Consider the following 25,941-nt stretch of genomic DNA (forward strand, 5'->3'; position numbering starts at 1 on the left):
TCAGTGTAAAAAAGTATAGTCTCTTTAAAAGATCCACATCGATCCAAATCATATCACTCTAAAACAAAATGACACAATCTCACGGAACTCTGCTCTGATTAGATAACAGTTAATGTCCAACTAATCATGGTGAAGTACAAAGAAAACATGTTATAACGAAGATTCCATTTTCCAACTATACAGCTAGTTAATGATACATGAAGACAGAAGTCCCTAATCATTTTTAGCTTTAGTCACAGCAAGATATGTTCCACAGGACTTTTTTTCATCTTTTTATTCAAGTGAAGCTTTACCACTTAGGAACACTATTGTACATTAAGAGCTTCATTTTATGAAGAGATATGCAGTTGATAATCCCAAACCCGTGGTCAGCAGAAATCTTGGGATGAACACTTTATTTAATAAATTTGCACCAATTGCTAACTTACTTCTGACTCAATCAGTTTACAGTGTTACATAAATTCTACTGCCAAATTTAGTTGTAGTTTTCCACTGAATATCTATAGATCCAAAACCAGTTAAAACAGAATCACCTGGAAAAGATCTGGCTCCAGTTTTCAGATATACAACAATCCTTTGACCTTTAGAGAAATTAACCAGTATCTCAATAAAAATCAAATGTCTGTGAAAAGGTATAGTTAATTGTCCATCCAATGTTGTTTTAAGGTTGGGTTTTATCACTAAACACCCAAATTTCACCCTTGCCAACATCTGCCCTTTGCCCTTTTGTTGCAAAAGTGACCTAGTTCAAATCTAAGTCTCAAATCAAAGAAAGGAGGCCATAGAAGTGTTTTCAGAATTAGACGCGAACACTGCATACTAAAAAATTAATAGCACCTTTCCATACCCAGATGACCATTTAAACTACCATGGCTCAATTAACTCCTTAACCCTTGCCAGGAAAAGTGATATACAGCAATAAGGAACCTTAGTATGATTTTTTTCTAATTAGACTCCAAAAAGCTACAGATTAAGAGAACAGTAACCATTTCTCTATATAAAGACAGACCAAAGTGTGGCTGTTACTGATGCTCAGTAAACATAGTCTACTTTAAGCCTTCAGTCCTCTGACTTTAGTTTTGCCTTATTTCAGAGGCGTTCTTATACAGGATTGCAGCCACAGTTCTCCTACAATTGAAAAGTTGAAATCTTGTATAGCTGCTGGAATGTAACCATGGAGTTAACACCACATTAGTCAGCTCTTAAAAGCACACACCACCAGCAGCACCAGAAATGTAATGTGTGTGACCGACCTTGACATCAAGGCAGCATTTGACTGAGTGTGGCATCAAGGAGGCCTAAAAAAGACAGAAGTCAATAGACATCGAAGAGAAAACACTCCAATGGCTGTAATCAGAGCTGGCACAAAGGAAGATGGTTGTGGCTGTCAGAGGTCAATCATTCTAGCCCCAGGACAATATTGTAGGGATTCCTCAGGGCAATGACCTAGGTCCAACCATCTTCAGCTGCTTCATCAGTGAACCTCCTTCCATCAATAACGTCAGATGTGGGATTGTTCATTGATAATTGCACCATATTTAATTTCATTTGCAACTCCTTAACAAGAAGTCCATACCTGTATGCTGTAAGACCTTAGAAAACATTTAGGCATGGGCTAACAAGTGGCAAGTAACATTTGGGTCACGAGTGTCAAGCAATGACCGAGGACAGAGTGCAATCTCTTTTCCTTGACATTCAATGGCATTACCATAGCTAACTCCATCATCAACATCCTAGAGTTCATCATTGACTAGAAATTCAAATGGACCAAATAAGAGCAGGCCACAGGCTGGGTATCCTGTAATGAACGACTCACCTCCTGACACCCAAAGCCCTTCCACCTTTTACTGAGCACAAGTAAGCAGCAAGCCATCAACCACACTGAACGTTGACTGCCTGCAAAACAGGCACACAGGGACTGCAGAGTGTACCATCTACAAAAGGCACTGCCTTTATTAGCCACTAGCAGCTCCTCCTAAACACACATGACCTCTATCACCAGAAAGAGGAGGGCTTCAATTGCAAAGAAACACTGCCATCTGCATATTGCCCTCCAATTCACACCCCAACCTGATCTGGAAACACATCACCATTCCTTGACCATCACCTTGTCTAAAACCTGAAACTTGTTACCTAAAGGCACTGTGGGAATGCCTTCACTGGAAGGATGGCAATAACAAATCAGGAATAAATGATTGCCTCGCTGGAAATGCCCCAAAAATGAACTTTAAAAACTCTTCCTGCTACTGGTGAGTGCTGATTAATTGAACATGACTATATCAGTTTCTTTTTAAGGACAGGAAACATGCTCCCAGGTTCAATGAGCAAGATCCAAAGAGGCTGTTCGACCACATCATCCACAGGAGTGATATTCCGTGCACAATGTGGCCACAAAGACCCTCCAGGAATACCTGGAGGCAATTTTACTGATGGGTTCCCAGAGGGGTCTCCACAAGAAGAAATATTGCCTATTGTGCTGACTGGTATCAAAAATTATGATCTCAGAACATTTGTCAAGGTTAGTAATCTAAAGTTAAGAATCCTTCATTATAACTACAGTTCTTGTATTCACCCCGAATCATACTCTCATGACACTTTTTCTAACAACACTCTCTCATACACACACTGCTTCTGCTTCACTTCTCTGCTCTGTCCCACCTTGCTTCTTTTCCCTGTTCCTGCTACTCTGCTTGCCTTTCATCCTTTGCTTGCTCCTTCTGCTCTGCGTCTCTTTCCCTCTTCCTATGCTTCTCAGCCTTTCTCCCTCTCTTCTTCCCTTTCCTGTTCTGTTCTCTCCCCTCCCAATGTGATTCCTCTCCTTTCCCCCCTCTATCTGTGTCTCTCCCTATCCATCTTTCTGCTGATCTCTCATCTCCACGGTTCTCTCACAATTTCACAAACTGCTCCACCCCTGTCCAACTTGCATTCTGCCTCAAACACATACTGACCATCACTCTGCCTTTACACCAACTCACCCGTCCCCACAGACTCAGTAACACACTCCGTTTCCCCACCCCTCCACGCTGTGACTATTCCACACCATTGTCCAAAACCAGTTTAATCGTCTAATCAAACACCTTTTACAATTGTTCTCTATTGCAGGTGGAATACCACCAGGAACCAGAGACTAACACGACAGACCAGAGGGAATCTGTCACAAGAGAACAAATTAATGCATCTGGTAAACTGTTGGATCTGACGGCTGCTAGGTCAGATGCTAGGCCACCCCCACCCCTGCACCTAGACACTTGCGAAAGTGAACATGTCCAAAATCTCCTGGGTACGTGTTCGTTGCTCCTTAGCACGATCTCACTCATCGCTACAGGTGTCTTGACCTGCAGGGAATGCAATTAGATCCAGTTGGCTCAATTATACACAGTCTCAATAAATGGAGTCTTCTGACATCACAAGAACACAAGAAAATAGGAGCAGGAGTGGGCCAACTGGTCTGTCAAGCCTGCCCCATCATTCAACCTGATCATGAGGAAATTAAATCTGGACATTAGCCAAATGCAAACAATAGGTCATAAGCACACATATCACTTGAGCTACACTTGGTCAAGCAGGCATCTAAACAGAGTCAAACGTTTATGCATTGCAGTACTGCAGCAAGTCCACAGGCCTGATCGTACTTCACATAGCCCATGCCTTGTGTTCATCAACCATGTGATTTCCACAGCCACACTCAACTTTTGTGGCCCCACAGGAGGCCTCACTGTTGCAGCTATCCCACAGCCTGCCAACGATGACTGAAGCCCTACAGCAGACCACCCCTTCTGACATCTCAAGACTCTTTCAACCGTTTCTAAATCTAAGGCATTTAAAAAATGGATGAACTAGATTTAAATAATTTTTTAAAATAATTTAGAAAACAAAAGGAAAAATATTTAAAACAGATATAAATTAATTGATCTATTAATATTAATTGAAATAACAAAAAGAATCCAAAAAAGTTACTTGCTCCTACCTTACCTATCCAGGTCAATGACCCTACTTAAATGGATGGGGTTATGTTTGCATCCAGCATTAAGCTGAAAGCTCAGTTTAGTATCACTAAACTCTAATCCTGGACATAGTTTTGAGTCCAGCAGCAGAGTAAGTCAAATGTGGTGCCATATGACCTCCAGTCCATTCTGTACTTCCATGCTGCAAGCGCAGGTGCACAAATTACGAACATTCTGACCTGTCCCATGTTACACAGAACATAGAATAGTTCAGCACAGGAACAGGCCCTTCAGCCCACGATGTCTACGACGAACATGATGCCAAATTAAACTGAATCTCTTCTGCACGTACATGACCCAATTCCCTCCATTCCCTACATAGCCATGTGTCTAACAGCCTCTGAAACGCCACCTCCCCCCCCCACCCCCGTTCCAGGCATCTACCACTCTCCATGTAAAAAAACTTGTCCTGCGCATCTCCTTTAAACTTTCACCCTCTCACCTTAAATGCATGTCCTCTAGTACTTGACATTTCTACCCTGGGGAAAAGATTCTGACTGTCCACCCTATCTATGCCTCACATAATTTTATGAACTTCCATCAGGTCTCCCCTTAGCCTCCAATGCTTCATAAAAATGAACCCAAGTGTGTCCATCCTCTCCTTATAGCTCATGCCCTCTAATCCAGATGGCATTCTGGTAAACCTCTTCTGCAACATCTTTCCAAAGTTCCACATCCTTTGTGTAATGGGGTGACCAGAATTGCACACATATCGTTAGACCATCTAAAATAAAACCACATTTCAATACTTATTCCACAATCTAGCACATTACTTCAAGTGGATAGTAATGCATTTCTGGATCTTATATCAATACATATCATACATGGACACAATCCAATATAAACAGATTCAATACAAACACTGCCTCTGGGGATGTACTCCATTACCTTGACTGACAAAAAACATCCAAGGATGCTTATGACCACATGATGCAGGAGTCAAGGTATGTGAGGTTTCTACAATGTGAGAGCTCTTATTATGACCGCAATATAGATATCTGGTTAAAATCAGGCAATTATTCATAACTTTGGATAGTGATTTCAGCTTTTATTGAAAACACATTCCTCTTGCAAAAGTGTCTGATTGTGGCAGCCAGTCCTGGATTATTAGATTCTTTATAGGCATGTTCTACTGACACAAGTAACAAATGATCCCTTCAAATTTGTTCAGGTCAATATCTGCAAAAAGGTGCCAGCTACAGCATACTGCAAACATTCTCACAGGAGTTATGAGACATGCTTGGTGCTAAATATCACCACAGGAACAAAATTAAAATCCAATTCTGATTCAACCAAGGCTACTCTGAACCTGATCCAAGTCTGTGGAATCACCGAAAATTTCTGACACAGCAAATCACTAGCCCAACATGACCATGTGGGTAAAGAATGGTGCATCTCCAAAGCTGAATGTTCAACCTACATCAGCACTGGATTCTGCAATCTAAACACAGTATCATGAGACCATTCAGCCATCCTGACCAGTGGTCTTTCAAGTTCTTTGATACAAGACCCAAACCCAACATATACGGTCAGATCCCGTAGCCCAGTTCTAAATAAAGTGATGTATTAGTGTATTTGTTTATAAGGAGTCAGCCAACCCAACCTAAGTCAAGCAGACGGGCTTTTAATTCTTTTTGATACCTGTCTTGACCTAAACCTGACAAATATAGTTGGGTCCCATTGGACTCAAGTCAGATAGTCAGGCCCTACCTGGTACTATGATTTAATATTTGCAGATGAACACTACTACAGAACCACCTAGCATGTATCAACAATTTCCAGGGTTTCCTCAAAGAGTAAGGGAAGGGAGCCCTGAGCTACAGTCAGCTGCTCTTGTAGAGCCAGAGTACTCTTTTGCAGAACAGGAAGAGACAAAGGCACTGCCTACTGCAGAGGAACAGCACCTCACTGCACTAGTGCACCTGCTCCCAGGGAGCACCAGCTCAGATACCAACGTGCAAAGGAGAGTAAATTAGAGGGACATGTCTTTCAAAGGAAGACTAACCAGCAACAGCAGGCGGTGATTGGGTAGGAGGGGAAGGGGAGCTGCTGTTACGGTCCGTAGGTTGAGTCCAGCCATAATGTTGACACGGTGGGGTCAGATGAGCCTCACAATGGGACAGCGTTTAAGAGAAAGCATTTTGGAGAACAGCTCCATAATGCTTGGAGTAGTGTCCAGTTCCTGCCTCCACAGAGGCCAGGTCCCATCCTCCAGAGCCCTGCTTACTCAGTCCTTAAATTCATAAAAGATAACCACAAGTCTAGTTACCATAAAGAGATACTTGATTAAGCAAAGTAAATGCCAGGACCTGATTCAAAATGTTAATCTCCCATAATCCAACAAAGAAACAATTATACACATTTTCCAGACAGGCTAACTAGAGAATAATGTAAAATGGCAATTGGTTTATTTTTCTTCATTCCCAGTCTGAGGCACTGAGACTAATTTTATTGTAAATGTATTACCACAGACCAGGAATTGAACCTCTTATTGTTACTCTTATTCTTAGCTAAATATCTATCCTTATTTCTGAGTACTAATGTCATTAAAAATTTAAAAGTTTACTCTTAGAAATTAGATAGATGCCATAACAATATAAATCCACATTAAGGACAAAAAACATAAATGGGACCATTAAAACATGGTCATTTTTCAGACTCTCTCTAAACTGAACTTTCTTGATTTAAAAAAGCAATTGGTTGACAATAAAAAGTACAATAGCCCAATTACATGACTTCTAAAGCTCTAGGACAGAAAAGAATAGACAGATAAAGAAATTCAATGTCATTTGGATTTTGGAGTCTCAAGCTGCAGATTTTAGAACAACCAGCTACCCCCACCCTCCCTACATCCCCTCCCCACCTTTGTTTCTCCCAGCAGGCCCAAAGGCTTTCAAACAAAACCTGAATGACAGCTATGGGCTATTCTAGCCTCATTCCTGATCATCCATGCCAAACAGGATGGATCTCTCCTAAGTACACTTCCCAGGCACCTTTGCAATCAAGGCCGACCACACATTTCAAGTGGGGGAGGGGAAATCATAAATAGGATAACAGATGTAAACTTTACACAGAATAATGCCACTAAACCTATAATAGACATGATGATTATTGGGAAGAAGTGGTCTTTGCTGAATGGCATTTGTCCAATCTCAGATTTTTCATAGTTTCTATATTTAATGTAACATTGGTTGAACATAATGTCATCAAGAGCAGCATTATCTACAAACACATCAAGTGTCCTCTAGTAACAAAGCCCTGCTCACAGGAAATCAATCCCCTCAGGACAGATGGCCCGTGTTTCAAGTGGCATCTCCCTTCTTGTTTGAAAAAACTTAATCAGCATTTTCTGCTCCTTAGCAACATTCAAAGGAAATATTTGCATGACTAAAGCTTAAATAGATAGCACGGACAGTGCTAGAGATTTCTGCAATATATGGGCCACAATAGTACATTTAAACTGTTCATTTAACAATGGAAAATGTATTTTTAACTATTGAGATCTAGCAAACAACTACATTGAGATACATCATGTCATCGATTAATGACCACTTTCTTACTCTGATAATATGGAGATTTGGTTTTCTCCTTTCACCAATGACCATGAGGTGTGATTATTTCCTGCTTTTGTTTGTTGGTTTAGTTCCTGTTGTAAAATAAACAGCTCACAGAAAGGTGATTTGTTGTGTATCAGCTTTAACAATTCATCATTTGCTCTGTGATTCTCTTTACTTTTGTTCAAAGATAATCAAATGAATATTGGACAGGATTTGAAACATGTCATCAGAGTTATACATCCAAGATATTTTCTTAAACAGCTCAGCTGAGAGAGAAAAATGGCTCCCATATGTCTGGATCCTGCAGTGATCCTAAATAAAGTGTATACGTATGAGTGCATGCATATATGTGTGTGGCAGGACTGTGTGCAGTGTGAGGTGGGGGACTGGGGGGAGTGAACGAGGTGGTGGCCTTAGGGAGGAATGCTGACAATCACATTTTGTGATTCTACCTCAGGGAAAATGAGGTGGAAATAGCATTAGCTCTGAAACTAAAATGCGAATTGGTAGACCATCTGGATTGTTTAACCACTTTATTTGTCCCCAAGAAAATAAATCAATAGTTCAGGAGAACCTTTAAATGAAAATACTCTAGGGAACAAATGTGTCACCCACCAGATCATATGTCTCTTTCTCCTAAAATATCCCCAGCTTATTAACGCCTGCTTTGCTCCAGCTGCTGCACAAATTGGAAAAAATTCTGATGCTCAAAACGTCTTGCAATAGTCCCATAAACTTCACTAAGGATTGCAAGCACTCTTCAGATACAACCTCATTGATTTCAGTGTATCACATTTTTGAGAGCCTAGCTGTATTCATAATCTCAATTATTTGAATACTGATAACATTCAGGAATGTTATTTCATAACTCACCAAGCAAAATATATATGTAGTGAATTTATAACCAAGATCTACAAATTTTTGCAAAGAAAAGTGAGGACATACAAATGAAATTTGAACTACCTTGTCCAAAAACTAACTTTCTAAAAATATATAGTTTTGGGTATATACAAGACACATTTCTGAAATTTGCTCCATTTAAGATGAGCATATGAGAGTCATGAGCATTAATTTTAAAAGCATTCTATGGTCCTCACTTTAACACTCATATTCCAAGAAAATGTGAAGTTCAAGGCCCACTCAAGAAGAGAAAAAGGAATGGGTGACAAGTTTTGCTATAGTTCTCAAAATGAAGCAACTATTTCAAAATGAGAAAACATTTTGAGGTAAACCAAATAATGAAAACAATACACTTAAGAAAGAATAGAGATGAAAGCATTTATATAGTATACTTCACAACATCAGTGCGCCCCAAATATTTTTGTCCAGAAATTCAGTTGCATGACAATGTTTTTATCAGCAATTATTTCTGAAGTGGAACATAACTACAACCATTTTCAGATTGAGTAATGCAACTCTGAAATTTCAATCAGATGCTTCCAGTTGTAACTTGCCAATATGCTGATGGGGTATCTTTGTCAGATATGTATCTAATTGTGTTATATCTCATACAAGGAGTTTTAGAGCCTTTGGAAATAAAGTTACATTGTTTTTGAAACACACCTGCTCTTGGGCAATCACAATCTAGCCTGTTTCATATTGGTCTCTCTGGTTCTGAGGCATTTGAAGGCCCACGAATGTTTTATGTTCTAACATCTGCAGAGCATTGCAGAATTAATGCTCATTCTAAAAACTGCTCCCGTTGAACACAATGATTGCCTTTTCACACCAGTGCCATTTCAGCACTCTTTACAATGGGTGCATCAGTGCTGGCTCCTCTGGAGGTGCTTTTTCAGTTGGAGCATCAGCCCAGGCATCAGAAGCAGCACAAGCATGGCTGGAGTTTCTGACAGATAAGTCCTCAAAGGGCTTGTGTTCATAGACCCTATGTCCATAGAGACTGAAGAAACCCACGTGCCAGATGATCAGTTTCAATGGGAAAGCTTTTTGGGAACAGCAATCATAATTCCCTAAGTTTTCAGACAGGAGGTGGTGTTGGATCTCTTAAAAAGCATTAAAGTGGATAAGAGTTCCCAGGATCCCAGAGAGGGAAGAGTGAAGATTGCTGGGGCCTCAACCAAGATCTTTGTATCGCCACAGGTGAAGTTCCCAGAGTACTGGAGAATAGCCAATACTGTTCCCTTTGTCTAATGAAGGCAATAGGGACAAATCTGGAAATTATAGTCTGTTGAGCCATACATCAGTGGTAGGGAAAATTATTGGAGAAGAGTCTTTGGAATAGGATCTACTCACATTGGGAAAACATGGACTTATCAGAGATAGTCAGCATTTGTAGCACTTTCCCGAGGTCCATAAGACTGGACCTCGGGGGAAAGTGCTACATTGGGGAAAAGCTCATTACAACTGTATTAGGCAGAAGCTGGGGAAAGTAGATTGGGAGCAGCTGTTACTGGATAAGTCCACACCGGACATGTGGGAGTCGTTTAAAAGCCAGCTGGTCAGAATTCAGGGCCAACATGTTCCTGTGAGGAAGATAGATAAGGATGGCAAGATTTTAGAACTTTGGATGAGAAGAGATGTTGTAAATGTAGTCAAAAAGAAAAAGGAAACATCTGTAAGGTTTGGGAGCCTGAAATCATGCAGGGCCCTTGAGGAATATAAAGGAAGCAGGAGAGAACTTTTACAGGGAATCAGGAGGGCTAAAAGGGGGCATGAAATGTCCTTGGCAAGTAGGATTAAAGACAATCCCAAGGCATTTTATACATACATTAAAAACAAGAAATAAGCTAGGGAGAGGGTAGGACGACTTAAGGACAAAAAAAGGGAATTTATGCCCAGAGGCAGAGGAAGTGGATGAGGTACCATACGAGTACTTCACAATGGTATTCATCAAGGAGGCCATGGAGAATGGCGAGATCAGAGAGGGGTATACTGATATTCCAGGAAATGCTGATATCGAGGAGGTGGTGTTGGATCTCTTAAGAAGCATTAAGGTGGATAAGTTCCCAGGATCTATCCCAGGTTATTGAGAGAGGGAAGAGAGGAGATTGCTGGGGCCTCAACCAAGATCTATGTATAGCCACAGGTGAAGTTCCCAGAGTACTAGAGAACAGCCAATACTGTTCCTTTATTTAAGAAAGGCAATAGGGACAAACCTGGAGTCAGGAAGTCGTGCTGTGGCTGTATAAAACTTGGGTTAGGCCACTTTTGGAGTATTACATGCAGTTCTGGTTGCCGCATTACATGAAGGGTGTGGAGGATTTGAAGAAAGTGCAAAAGCTCGGGAAAGCAGCCGTCATAACCAAGGACCCCTCCCAACCCAGTCATTCTCTCTTCCCTCTCCCGTCAGGCAGAAGATTCAAAAGCTTGAGAACACGTACCACCAGGCTCAAGGACATCTTCTACCCCACTGTGATAAGACACTTTAATGGACCATTTATATGCTAAAGATGAACTCGATTTCTCGGTCTACCTCATCATGGCCTTTGCCCTTTACTTATCTACGTGCACTTCACTTGCTCTGTAACTGTAACAATATATTCTGCATTCTGTTTTTTTTGTTTTGTACTACCTCAATATACATATATGTGGAATGATCTGTCTGGATGGTATGCAAACAAAACCTTTTCACTGTATTTTGTACATGTGACAATAATAAACTAATTACCTGAAGAGATTCGCCAGAATGTTGCCTGGATTGGAGAAAATTAGCTATAAAGAGAGATTGAACAAACTTGGATTATTTTCTCTGGAGACTGAGAGGTGACCTGATAGAAGTATATAAAATTATGAGAGACATAGATAGGGTAGATAGTCAGTGTCTTTTTCCCATCGTGGAAATGTCAAATACTAGAGGGCATAGTTTTAAGGTGAGTGGGGGGGACATTTAAAGGAGAGTTAAAAGGCAAGTTTTTATTTTAAACAGAGAGTGGTAAGTGCCTGGAATGAGCTGCCAGGGGAGATGGTAGAAGCGTATATGATAGCAATATTTAAGAGCCATTTAGACAGAAACATGAACAGGCAGAGAATGGAGGAATATAGACCATGTGTAGGCAAATGGGATTAATTTAAATTGGCATTGTGGTCAGCACAGACATCGTGGGCTGAAAGGCCTGTTCTTGTACTCTATTATTCTCTGTTCTATGTTTTTATCTTGACTTCATCAAGGAACAGTGTCTCTGCAGGTTGAGTCTACTCCGAGTCAGTCATGCAATCTTCCACAGCCAGTAAACCAGCCACGTATTCAGTCCAGGTAAAGGTCACTGTAACTTAGACTCAAGAATATTCTGGACAAACACACCTTACCTAGCAGTTTGCCGGTCACCTCAGCTTTAGGAAGTTAAAAAATATTTAAAGGAGATCTGAGGAGCAATTTTTTTTTAAAACACACAGAGGGTGGTGGTTATATGGAACAAGCTGCCAGAGAAACTGGTAAAGAAAGGTACAATCACAACATTTAAAAATTATTTGGACAAGTACAAGGATAGGAAAGGAATGGAGTGATATAGGTCAAATGCAGGAAAATGTGATTGGCATACATTGGCATCATGGTTGGCATGGATGAGTTAGGCCAAAGGGCCCATTTTTGTGCTGTAAGACTGTATGATATTCCCTCTTCCACGAAAAAGATTTGCCCTGCTTTTCTTTCAGCAGAGAATATAAAGCTGCGAGGGTGTGTGGACTTGCCAGCATTGTGGCTTGCCCAAAATTCCAGTAATGAGATTGAACTCACGGGGCACGCAGATTCCCCTTAAGAATCCAAAGTTCTTCATGAATCACAAGCTACCTTCCTCTCAAAGTTCAAGTTGTGGTAAACCATGAAAAGAGTTTTCTCATGGTTAGTTCCAGCTATCAGGAAGCTCACATGACCTCTTCACCTGCCAATCACATTTCAGGGCATACACTGCTTCAGAGACTGGATCATGGGGCTTGAGAGCTACCCAGTCCTTCCCTGGTATTTGATTCCTGTCAGGTACCAGAAATGAAAACCATAGCACCACCAGAACCCTAGTAAACACCAGACCCCCAGTAAAGAATACCAACGGCTGCCATCGCTCCAGAGGAACATCATGGTACATACCAAACAGGGTTTCAAGCATCATTATCTGATGTAACCTGCACAACCAGGCAATAAGAGAGTTCAGCTGTTGCCTAGGGATTAGAGCAAGAGGAAGTGGAGAAAGAAGTCAACTGCCCTAAGCAGGAAACGGAAGATAATCAATTCAGGCACATCAAGACTTTGTGGTTGAAAGTGATAGATGTACTGTAGGAGGGAGGACTTCTCTGAAAGTGTAATCAGGAACCATATAGTTGCCCAGCAATTCACCCTGAATAACTCATTCTATGGTCCCACCACAAATCCAGACACATATGCTTATGTGGAACTAATTAGGTGCTTAATGAAAACAGCAGCCATTATTTATTCAAAAAGACAAGGGCCTATGTTCACACATCGCTATGCCATGGCCACTTCGTAAACTCCTCTGGATTTCACATACTGAGCTGTGTGAAACAATGCAAAATTCGAACAAGGCAATTATTCAAGGACATCACACAGACCCCACAAGACCAGTGGAGAGCTTACTATCATTAATTTAGCATAATTCTGCTACCAATGCAAAGCTGCCTCCTAATAGTTAGAAAGAACCAGATTTGTTTCACCTTCAAAATTGCTCCACACTGCAAGTAACACACAAAGCGCTGGAGGAATTCAGTGGGTCCAGTGCTCTGTGTGTTGCTCCAGATTCCAGCATCTGCAATCTCTTGGTCTTCACACTGCAAGTGCCTTGTTAAAACATTTATCACAAGAGCATATCACTGTTGACCTATAGCACCTGTAATTAGTGTCACCACTCAGCAAAGAAAGAATATTCCATTTTGGAAAGAGCTGTGGAAAATAGTTCTGCTCAATTATATATACACATTACGTTCCCTTTCTTCTGTGCATCACTTACAGCCACTGAGCTCCTCAGCAGGCAATGCAAGGGAAAGAGAAACCATACATTATACAAGCCTCCATTGCAACATCATTTATCTATGTGAACAATTCCAATAATGCACAGACATTACAACTTGAATATCATTACAGAGAAAGCCACAGCATTACCAGAACACTGGTGGAGAATACCGTCTCCACAAAACTGTAATCCCACTACCTGCATCATACAACAGAATACACACCGAATGGTCTCATGAATCCTGAAACAGAAGAGCAAGTCTCGTGAATGAGACTGCTGTGGACATGGGCTTTCAAGTGTCATAGTGTTTCAAATTGCTATTTTAGCAGGCTGCGTTGTTGGCTGAGGAAGCCGCTTCAATGTACCTCAATCCGTGGTACGATTAACTCTTTGCTGATCTAACTGCAAGATGCTTTGGTGCAGTAGCCATGAAAGTTGAGTTTCCATTTCCTTCAGTTCCATTGATAAATACCCATAATCAGCTGGCTCTGAATAAAGAAAACTTTATCTCATTGTCCATCCACATTTTAGAGCCAGTGTGAGTTTCTCCCACCATTGTGTCTGCTGCCAGCCTGATGGAGGGCTGCTCCCTTTCATCAGAGGGAACAGATATCAATGACGGACACCCATCATGAGCTCTTGTCCTGGAAGGACCAGCTGCTGATTGTTGCATGTGCCAGATGTGTCTGCAGTCTGTAATAGCATCTTCCCACACCCAGGTCTAGATGGAGTTCCCAGAGGACTGGGCAGACAAGAGAATGCAGATCTCTTTTGACTCAGACTTGCTGGTGCAACACCCAAACCCTCACCTTGACATATCACTTGATGTCATGCTACCTTTTTCAGCACTGCTCCATTTATTGTTGGTGTCACTCATGGCAGACATCTCAGCTGCGGTATCTTGCCAACTTCTCCCGACTAAGGCCCTCAAAGGCCTCCTGCCACATTTGCATAAAGCATCCCTCAAAGAGGATCTCCAACTTGCCATCTGGAAACCCAGGCACTTGTTCCCTCTTGCCTCTCTCCCAGCCATTACTGCCATGACATTTACTGCAGTGGTCACCACTAAAGATCACATTTTGGGTGGACCCCTGTTGTCCTTGGCACACAGCTAGGAAAGTGTCAGCAACTGTGTGAATGACATACTGTATCAGTACCCATACTTTCTCCCTTAAATGGAAGTAATACCAGGACAAAACATGCCTGTGTTGTTGCACTAGAATTAAAATTGGAAACATTAATCCTGGTGTACATTAATAATTTGGCATAGGTGAACTGTTACAAATGGAACTAATGAATTTCTAGGCATATGTACTTTATGAATTACTTTAGAAACCTAGTCAATGGATAGGAACCGTGACAAAAATTAATGCACAGAACGATCCCACAAATAATAAGTGGAAGATAATCTATTTAATGACATGGTTGAGGTACAAGTTCTGACACTGGAAAGCACTCTATTTTGAAACAGTGACATAGGAATTTTCAGTACACTTGAGAGGACAGGCAAGGCTTTGGTTTAATGTTTTGTCCTCAGATAGTCCATTATATCCTCTGTCTGTTTGGATTTTTTGCTCAAGATTAATACCTTGAATGCTGTATACCTAGGTGCAACTAAACTTGCTTTCAACTTGCATGAAATGGACAAGGAATTTACTTTGTAAACCACATATTCATTCTTCGAGCATAGGAAACACCCTATTAGTTTTGGAATTTAAAAAAGCCCCCCATCACTGAATATAACCAATAATGAGAAGAAACTTTTCTTTATTCTGGAATCTCCTTTTTAAGTCAAGTTTTATTCTTTCACAATCATGAATACCTCTATGATTGTAAAGTGGTTTTCTACCGTCTGGAAGATTCTTAAAATAGCAAGGATTATGCTTTGTCACTTCAGACTAACTATATTCAGAATATAATATTATTCACCAAGTCTTTATTAACACTGATGACATCCAACTCAACTACGTGACCATACCTGCCATCTCTAAATGTGCTTCCACACCATCTAAACATCTTTCTGCCATCATATCTGATCAAAATGAGAGTCCTAATAACACAAATTGAAGCCATCCAATTTGGCTAACACTTGCACCTGCACGGCATCCTCTCTATCATTTTGCCTGGCTGCTTCTTCAGAACATGGTGGCATACAAAGTTCCTTGTTATCCTGAAGTAACGCTCCTTTTATGCATTTGGTTCCGGGCCACAACTTCCACCACTCCCCCTCAAACAATGATTATGCTTGCATCTCACTTGGATCTCAATGCATCAACAAGATAACATTAAAATCCTCATTTCAGTTTTTCCTCACATTCCAAGTTGAACCTCACCTTATTTGGAAATCTTTCTCTATTTCTTTGGCCCCACAATAGAGGTTCCATGGTAGAAAAAAGCAGAAGCAGGAGGAGACCAGATTCTGCTCTTCCTTTGAATAAAATACCTGATGTATCTCTATTCTACCATCCTAAAACAAGTCCAGGGAATAGGAGAGGAATACTGAAGTAATGAGTTAGAGATCTGCAAGCACAGAGTTCCCAAAATGGGTAAAATAAAAGGAGCCATTATGATAGAAGGGTCCAGGTGATATAGAAAGAAAGAAACAGAAAAAGAGAGAGAAAAAAATTTGGAAGTAAAATGATGGGCTCAGGTACACTGCAGTGGCCTGACTATGCATGCAAATGCACACAAAAAAAGAGAAAATGTTTAATCTCTTTCCATGGCAACTGTCTGAAACTGAACTTCTGTAACCTTGATACTATATCTGACTCTCAGATGAGCTTCCGATCATGTATCCATGCTAGTGCTGAGATGTGCCTCTGATCTCTGTAATATTGCATAACTCCAGTCTTGGCTGCTTTGGAAATCTACATTCAAGCCTTTATAACCTCCCAACCTGACCAATTCAATGCAAACTGGCCAGTCTGTGTCATTCTATTCTCCATAAACTTGAAGTCATCCAAAATTCTGCTGCCAAATTCTAACTGACACCAAATCCCATTAGCCATTCACTCCTATCTTTGTTAATCTACACTGGCACCGGGTTGACATTTCAAAACTCTCATGCTCACATTCCACATCCTTCATATTCTCACTATTCCTTATTTCTGCAATTTCTTATGATCCTCTAACTCTCAGAGATACTTCAACTCCTCAAATTTTATTGTCTTGATCTTCCTCACATTCATCCGGTGTTGGAAGCTTTGCGTTCAGTAGCCAATGGACTAAGATTTTGAAATCCCTCTGTAAGCTTATCTCCCAATTTCCCATTCCTCTCCCAAGATGCTCCTTCAAACCTAAGTTTTTGAACAAATTTTAATTCATCTATCCTAATATCTTCTTCTGTGCCATAACATTAATTCTGCTGATTGATTAATTAATTGAAATCTTGAATCACATTGCAGTGTTAATGGCACCATTTATATGAAAATTGTTGCTGGAGCTGGTTTTGCAGAAATTATCCATTAAGGGAGAAGTGTAAGACAATTAAACAATAAAAGAATTAGATTAATGCATCAATTCAGCTGATAAGTAAGCATTGTTTTTACTTAAGTAAACTTAAATACAACAAAATCTCTAACCAGTTTGAAAAGAAAATCATTAATTTAATTTGTGCTCATCCACCACCTTTATACAATGTGCATCATCCAGCCATCCCCACCCAACCTCTTGAGAGAGAAAAAATAGACCTGTAACCAATGTGCATTTTCATCCTCATCAGCTCTCAAAAATAATTAAACAACTGTCACAATTGCCCACAAATAACATATTCTTACCACCTAAGCACTATGATGGTCTTGGTTTCCAGAAATCCCTTAATGCCTTCTTGCAGGACTTAAAAGAATCAGTCTCCCCGATGGCTCTTGTACCTTGTTCCATAAATCAATCTCCTGAGAAAAATAAAATTTCCAAAGACCAGCGGATCCGCAATTGATAACTTTAACCTGTTAAGTCTGTTATCCCATCATATCTAAGACACTAGTTTTAATTATGCCCATACCTATATTAATCTTAAATTCCTGAATGACTTCCTTTCCAAGTTTCTGACTCCCCAACGACCATAAATTCAGTATGTTTATTCCAGTACTCCATGAAAGTTAATTAAACTTAGTTAAGTAACATTTCCAAGCTTGCTCAATTCCACTTTAGATCAAACATGTAAAGTACACAAGATTCACATTTGCAATCCTTAAAGTTTCTTCAAACCATCCACAAAGTGTTAAGGCCATTTCCAAAATATCATGGTCAGTTAACCCCATCACCCACTAAGTGGCTGCACAGTGTCATCTAAGAAATTTCATTAACAAAGGTTAACTCTACAAAATGACAGGTCTTCCAAAGTCTGCCAAGAACTTTCTTTTACCAAACAAAATTCCACAATTTCTTTGATGTAATAGAAAAATAGACACCTGGAAGTAATTACAAAGCAGCAATCCAATCAAGTTATACAGGCAACATATAAACTGCTCAAATAAAATTTGTATGGTTTATAGTCATTATCTGAACTCCACGATTAAACCAAAAGAGCTGAATTTTCCTTTATTTTCCTTGATGGACAAAAAAAATGCCAGTCAACTTCATTTCTTTAATCCATGATATTTGCAGAGGATAAGCAATAGATTCATGCATCTGGTACAAGAAATAGTCCATAAAAGAAAGAAATACAGACTTTAATAAAAAATTGGAGCTTGAGCATCACAATAGCCAAACTATTATTGAAATGTTCACTGCACTTTAAAAATAAATGGAAAATCATACACTGCTGTTTGAATGGCTTTCTCATAATTATACTAGTTATTGTTGAGTATCTGACTATTCTATGTTTAAACGTGGAGTAAAATTATAATCTAAGAAAGGATAGAACCACCTAGAGACAAAGAAGGCTGCCGTAATGCTAAAGAGTGTGAGAAAAATGGAAATTTTATTTTTTCAGAGTTAGAATACATCTGGCATGTGAATATACTTGAGGATATGAAATAACACCAAAGATAAGCATTCAAAAGCATGCTGTTTTTAAAAAAGCTAATTGAATCAAAAACAAAAGTCATTTAGACTTCTGTAGTACAACTTTCAAAATGGTGAAGTAGGTGAGGACGAAGTTACACCAACAATAATTTTCCAAAATGCACTAGAAATGGAAATTACGTAGAGTCATACAGCTAAAGAGCTGGACTGTTGTAAATGTTACATTCTTACTCAAAGGAGAAAATTGGAAATCTAGGATATTAGAGCATAGCTATAAGATTATGGGTTAATTAGAAATTTCTAGGTTATGGGTAAACTAACTTCATTATTACAGGAAAAAAATATTCAATACTGGGTACAGCATCTGGTAATCAAGGTTATTAAGCAGTATCTTCCCATCGGGCCTTCAGCTACCTAGGTGCTACACTCTGGAATTTCCTCCCCAAATCCTTTTGTTTCATTACCTCTCTTTTTGCTTTAAACTACGAATAGATAAACAAGTAGTTACAACGAGTCAGTGGTATGGGCATACAATAAGCTCTGTGCTTTATGTATCATAAGCAGTGTTGTCTTTCAGATAAGACATTGAACTGAGACCTCATCTACTCATTGTTGTGGCTATCCCTCAAGGTCGAGGATGATGGTCTTCGTTCCATTGATCTATTTATGGGCTCTCAAGTGGCAGCCCACAGAGCGAAGACACCTGTGCGTGTATTTGTTTAATGTGTACTTGATGTCGCACTACAAAAAGCACGCGATACTTCACAAATCAACCAACTGATTCCAATGGCATGGAAACCACGACAATTGGAGCTGATGGATTTGTTGCAGCCTTCATCCGCCTTCACAGCTGTCGAGTTCAAAGTAACTCCATCCACCTGTTCCACCGCTGAGGTCTTGATTGGATTGTTCTTTGTCAGGGACCTCACCATTGACCTTACCACCATGGGTGACCCTACCAGGAGCATAGCTCCAGACAGCATGGCTCTCGGGATCTCAGGATCACACAAGCTTCTCCACCACGACAAGGTGACAATCCACAGAGAAGCCTCATCTACTGCACATGTACATAAGAGAAAAATCCAATGGTACTACAAAAAAAAGCAGGGAAGTTCTCCTGGCCAATATTTAATCATGAACTAATATCACAAACCAAAGCCAGAGAGACTGTTAATTTTCTGCTGCTTGCCGAGCATTATTGCATTAGCCTAGATGCTCTTTTCTCCAAGTTTTTTGTCCATCTCTGCTAAAATTAAGACTAAAGCTCACTTTAGGTTATGAATGCAATAACTATCAAAATACTTCTTTAACATATCTAAGATAAGTCTGTGTAAACCAATTTTAATATTGATGTATCAGTTTTCCTTCCTTGTAGCAAATGTATGTAACTTCCACATGAAACATTGAGGCATTACAACTATTTCTCATTAATAATTATCTTACTTCTCCAGAGCCTTGGATTATTAGGTTCACTGTAAAGAATCTTTCTGCATTTAAGCTGCTTCTCACCAATATGAACTACATATTGCACTTATGCACTACAACAACATCTTGATGCAGAGCATCGTAGGGAAAAGCTGTTGGCTCTAAGCTCCAACATGTCAGGACTTCTACTGCTGTCTGTGTGGAGTTTGTACATTCTCCCTATGACCATGTGGCCATCCTCTAGATGCTCCAGTTTCCTCCCAAATGCCAAAGACATGCAGGTCCACAGAATTGCCAGCATTGTGCAGATGAGTGTAGTGGTAGAATTCTACAGAGAGAGGTTACAATGTCTCCCTCAGAATTGACATGTCTAAATATTCACAAATTAACGCCTAGCTTCCACAACTTCTCTAACACTCTTACAAGGCTTGACACATTGAGCTCATTGATGGATTCAACAGAGATGCCGAAGTTCAAACAACACATCTTAGTAAGAGTCAGATCAAGAATTTTGGTATTTCTGATGTCTGAATTTTTGACTTTGCACGGTGACAGTAACACAGAATTAGAAAATTGTGCTAATGAATTTGCATTCAAATATATAAAAAGACCAATCATTGCTAGAGGAAAATTTATCTCTGCGAAAAGAATCAAAGTACTGAAGTCCGGAACAAATATCTTTTGGGCATTCTTTAAACTCACTTTAATAAAGTGGGTAACCATAAACTGTATATTGTTATTTAGAATTTAATTCTGTTACAACTGGACAAGAAAGATTTGTCCATAAGCCTGCATTGAGAGAGAATTAATTGTGATGACATCAGAATTTTAAAATCTGTGACATCCAATGTAGTGCTCAGTTCATTTCTTATCCTCTACATTATGATGCAGCATTAAAGCTTAATGAACCACATCTCTCAGATATTGAAGAACTGTTCAATTATTCAAAACATTATAATCACATTTCAAAATCAATGATTTGACATTAGTTTGCCATGGCTATGGCAGACCTCAGCAATTCTCAACTAAGATGCAAAACCACAGTTTGTATCAGGGTCATCCCAACTGAAACTAACTCGCAGAATTTAGACTTGCAGCTGGCCCCAATTAACTTAACATATTAAGTTACCAAACTGATCCAATCCTTTTTTATATGGAAGTGATTCACATTAACATTGCTTAAGTCAGCCCAAAGAAAATCTTCCACTTTCGTAAGTTCTACTCACCCTTTTGGTTATGAACCATATTATGTTCCACACAACACAAACTAATAGACACATGGCACAGATCAATCACAAATTTGCAAAATGTGAATTGACAGCCAAATCATAGGATTGGCATTATCATTGCTCATGATGTGCATGCATAAGTGAAACTGGAAGCCCATAAACACACACAAAACTTTACATCTACTTAATAACGGTAAATTGGTTTATTATTGTCACACGTACTGAGCAAAAGTGAAAAACTTTGTTTTGCATGCCAATCATACAGATCATTTCATTGCAACAATGCATTGAGGCAGTACAAGGGAAAACAATAACAACGCAGATTAAAGTGTTAACAGTTGCAGAGAAAGTGCAGTGCAGGCAGACAATAAGGTACAAGACCATAACAAGTTCAAGAGTCCATCTTATCGTATTAGGCAACCGTTTGATAGTCTTCTAACAGTGGGATAGAAGCTGTCCTTCAGCCTGGTGGTACGTGCTTTCAGACCTTTGTATCTTCTGCCCAATGGGAGTGGGGAGAAGAAAGAATGATAGTGATAATGATTGAGGTAATTTAATGCCAGAGTTTGAAATGTAACTTCTGCTATTCAAGTAATGCCCCATTCAATTTTCATCCCTGCCTCCATCTATCCAAGTTCCCAGCTTTTGATTTAATTTTCTTACTATCACATCTAACTTCCATTATGACATCAATTCTCTGTAACTTCTTACAGCCCTTCAAACCTTACCTCAATGATTTTGTGTTCCTCTCCACAAGTGGTCAATATCCCCATTACTCTAAACTGCTTTCAGCCATCAAAACATTCTGAAACTCCCTCCTTTAAATCTCTCTTATCCACTCTAAAAACAAAAGTAGTTTACATGCATACAATGTAATAAAATGTATCAAGGCACTTCATGGGCGCATATATCAAAAAAAAAATTTGATCGAAAAGGTCTTAGGATACAGTAGAAAAAGTAGACAGAGACATTTAGGGAGAGAATTCCAGAGCTAAAGGCCTAGGCTAACTGAACCCTCACTGTCAAGGAAAATCATGGATATTCTACAGTTTAGAATTAAAGAAACACTAGAAACTAGGAGGGTCGCAGAGCTGAGATCATTGATCAAAACTGTAAAATTGAAGTACTGCTAGACCAAGACCATATGCTAGGTTAGCAAGCATATGGGTGAGAGGAAATGGAATGTGAGGCAAATTAGATCGTGCTTGTGTGTGACAATTGGGATACTTTAACACTAAAAAGGCTACACAAATGAAAGAAAAATGCAAAATAGCTGAAAATATGCAACTTCAAGAGTGTGATTCACCAAATATTTATTGTAAGCAATAAAAGTTTTGAATATTGTACTCAACCAACTGAATCAAATTTTACCCAACTTTAATACTCAGAATTCTCTAACTTCTTTAAAATTAGAACAAAAGAAAAATGGTACACGTGCCAGATATCTGAAAAATAAAAGCAAAAATACTGGTAATACTGTGCACATTCAGCAGCATCCATGGAGAGAGAAACTTAATTAAAATATAATGCCTATGATCTTTTGTTAAAAATTACTGATTGATAATGTGTGCAGCATTGAAAACAATTACAAACGTGTATTGCGGCACAGAAAAAAATTCTTCACTTATCACATGAATGATAGAAAAATGGAAGGCTATGTGGGAGGGAAGGGTTAGATAGATCTTAGAGCTGGATAAAATGCCGGCACAACATCGTGGGCTGAAGGGCCTGTACTGTGCTGTAATGTTCTATGGAATGTGTGTAGCAGTAAGTAGCAAAAGTGGCATTTGGTACAGTGCAAACTAATTCATCCAGCAAGTATACCAAAATATAAGTAATGCACTAAAATAAATCAACAATTCAAAAATTATGAAAAATACTTAAAATACTGGAAATACCAATGTCATGCTATCTGTGACGAGAGAGGGGGAGAGAGACAAGGGTCAAAATCTCACGTCAATTACCTATCGTCGGTAGTCTTAATCTTCTCTCTCTGCAGATGCTATCTAACCTGCTATTTTCAACATCAGGTTTTTATTTCAGATTTCCAGAATCCACAGCATTTTGCTTTGCTTCAGAAATTGAAATTATTTGCACTGTTGTGGCAATAATTTCCATGTAGATTATTAATTTGTTCGAAACATCAGGAATTTGAAATTATGGAAAAGGATACGAGCCTCACTAAATACCTGATATAAGGATTACTCACATCTTGGAAGTAATTAACATTTATCCATGGAACTGAAAACTAGGCTTGAAAATGCATGAATTTTCCCAACCCATTAGAATGGGTAGAAACATTTTGTTAACAACAATCGGATAGTTCACATGTCCCAGACGAACATTCAACCAGTCATGTGTGCAAGTACAAAATAGTCTTTTTTTTTCCAAAGTACACCAGTGTCCCTAGTTCGCTTCATTTTCTTTCACGATTTATAAAGCAAAACGGGCACGTCATTCACGTTTTAAGATTTACATAGGAAGTCGAAACTGTTGTGGTCAAAACCAAAATCCAACATTACTTCCCTAATATCAGAAAGTTAACGCTGGCGACCAACTTTTCAGTTCCTCCTGTATTCTTTTAGTTCGATAGGGACATCCTCCCCACTTGTGTACGCCAAGGCATAGAGAGATTTTAAATGCGCAAAACCATTACTGGCCCTAAATAGTCAAATAGTCAGAATAAGCATAAACCAAGGTCAACGGGAGATATCCAAAAGGGTGGGGCTAAAAGCTGATCTCTGCCTGCTATGTTATACATGAAAAACGTCAGCTCGCTTGTTCAAAAACAGTGTACAAGGATTTGATAACTTCCTTTTACCTAAGAGTTCACAGAGTTAAATACCAATATGCCATCCTAAACCTCTCCACAGCAGACGTACTGATGATTTTTTAAAAATATAAATCGACATTCTTGAGAGAAGATAAGCTGCAGATTGTCTGTGTGAATGAGTTGAGATTCAGCGCCCGCCGTGGCGTCCGTGCCTTTAAACCACGACCAAGTGCGTGAAAGTGAGCTCGGCAGAATGGCACAAGGCCAGCTTCATCCATTCTCATTCACCTACCGCTCTCTTTCACACGCACGCACCCTTTCGCTTTTGTTCCTCCTTCCTTTGTCATATCTTCTTTCCGCTTTCTATCCCTACTCGCTAGTTCTTCTCCATCCACCTATCTTGATAAAGCGCTGCTATAATGTCGATGCCAAATACTATTAATACACATCTCGCCACTGCTAATAATCAAGTTCCAGTCCGCGGACTGGAAAAAAAACCTAAAAAACCATATCCCGGCAAGAAATCCAAACAGCCCTTAAAGATTATTTTTGGACTGCAATCAGGACCACGTAACATCGCGAAGTTTTCAGAAGGAACCACAATGTTGACGTGACAGGAGAATTTTATTTTGGGTGTATTCAAATACGTTACTGACCATGCTAAATCTTATTTTGATTGGAACGCGATGGAGCAAAGACACAGCCACGTATCTTCACTTCCCAGCGCATCATCGAGCCAGAAATATCACTATCTTCAAACGGTAATTACAAACGACACGCATATTGAAACGGCATGTTCTAAATGTTAATTTTTCCAACTCAGTTCTTCTGTATTTACTTTATTTCTCTTCAATTTATAAATGTCGCTTTGATAAAAGGAAATCCTACGAACGGCTACCCAATTAACTCGAATAAAACCTTACATTTTCAATCAATGGACTTTATTTGTTGTCTTCATTTGGAAGTGTACGACTTTGAACCCATTAACAGTAATTCACAGTTGTAAGTGCTATTTTCATTTTAAATTCCCTCAAAATTCGAGCGGAAACTTAAAGGAAAAGTCGAAATCTACTCTTTATGAAGCGATTTCAGATTCCAAGCATAAATGTTTTAAGTATGTTTCGATATATTAATTTTAAAACAAACCGGGTGGCAGTGCAACCAAAAGTGGCTACTTACAATTTTTTAGTGGATTTGCAATACCCCAAGATGAAAAATAAATTGGTCCAGAGTCAATTAAGTATACCAAATTTGGCGTCGTGATATAAATCAGTTTATTCCGGCCACAGAAGAAACACCAATATCTCCCACATTCAATGCTTGTTCTGCTATAATCTAGGTTCTACCAAGATCTAAGCACAAAGAAATTGGGGGAAAAAATGACATCGACCGCGCTCTATACAAATGTAGCGAGCGACCCCATTAGCAACCAGCACGATCAAAGGCACGGTGTCGCACCGCCTGCCTGCATCTTATTTTCCTTTCACGCATGTGGCGTTCGACTCTACAAACAGAAAATAGTGGAGTAACCATATTTACAAACTTACATTTTACTTCCAGACGAACGTGTGCACTTTTTCCTACGAATAACGTCCGATGATGACTTAATTGCCCCCTTATTTTTCTGACTTTATCGCAACACTGATTTTGGATTATGCGTCCCGTATTTGTGTTTTCGATTGAAATTGTACGCTGCTCTGCGCCACCTAAGGGTCTTGGGCAGACGGTCAAACCCAGACCAACGAACGCACTGTGACACAACCTGGGCTCTGAGCTACACCATCCATCTCGCCGAGGGGGGAAGTATATACCAGCAAACCCAGCGAGATCTCTTTTATTAAAACAATACTAGTATACGTTTTATTCTGTTTCTCATTACAATATTCTATTATGGTTTAATGAAATACAGAGTAAGGAACTCGGCGGGAAAGTTGTGTAACCAACCATTCAAGTGTTCTCCTCTGGCACAGTGGTTTTGTCTACGATTCGTTACGTCAAAACTCCACCACGGAAGCCGGAGATCGAAGGAGTAGCTCCACTGTGAGCCCAAAGAGGGTATCGGCGAGTTGA

The 25,941-nt window shown here is 39.6% G+C and overlaps 1 protein-coding gene across 1 annotated transcript in view; it reads right to left on the bottom strand.

The window, feature by feature from the left end:
• The window catches only part of greb1l (GREB1 like retinoic acid receptor coactivator), a 207,538-nt gene extending 181,982 nt beyond the window's left edge, over nt 1–25,556 (bottom strand). The window contains exon 1 of the mRNA XM_052023073.1: nt 25,419–25,556. The gene's annotated coding sequence lies outside the window, so the exon portion shown is untranslated. The remainder of the gene's footprint in view (nt 1–25,418) is intronic.
• Between the last annotated feature and the right edge of the window lie 385 nt (nt 25,557–25,941).

Source organism: Pristis pectinata, chromosome 9 (assembly GCF_009764475.1).
Source record: "Pristis pectinata isolate sPriPec2 chromosome 9, sPriPec2.1.pri, whole genome shotgun sequence".
In the NCBI taxonomy this organism is placed as follows: domain Eukaryota; kingdom Metazoa; phylum Chordata; class Chondrichthyes; order Rhinopristiformes; family Pristidae; genus Pristis; species Pristis pectinata.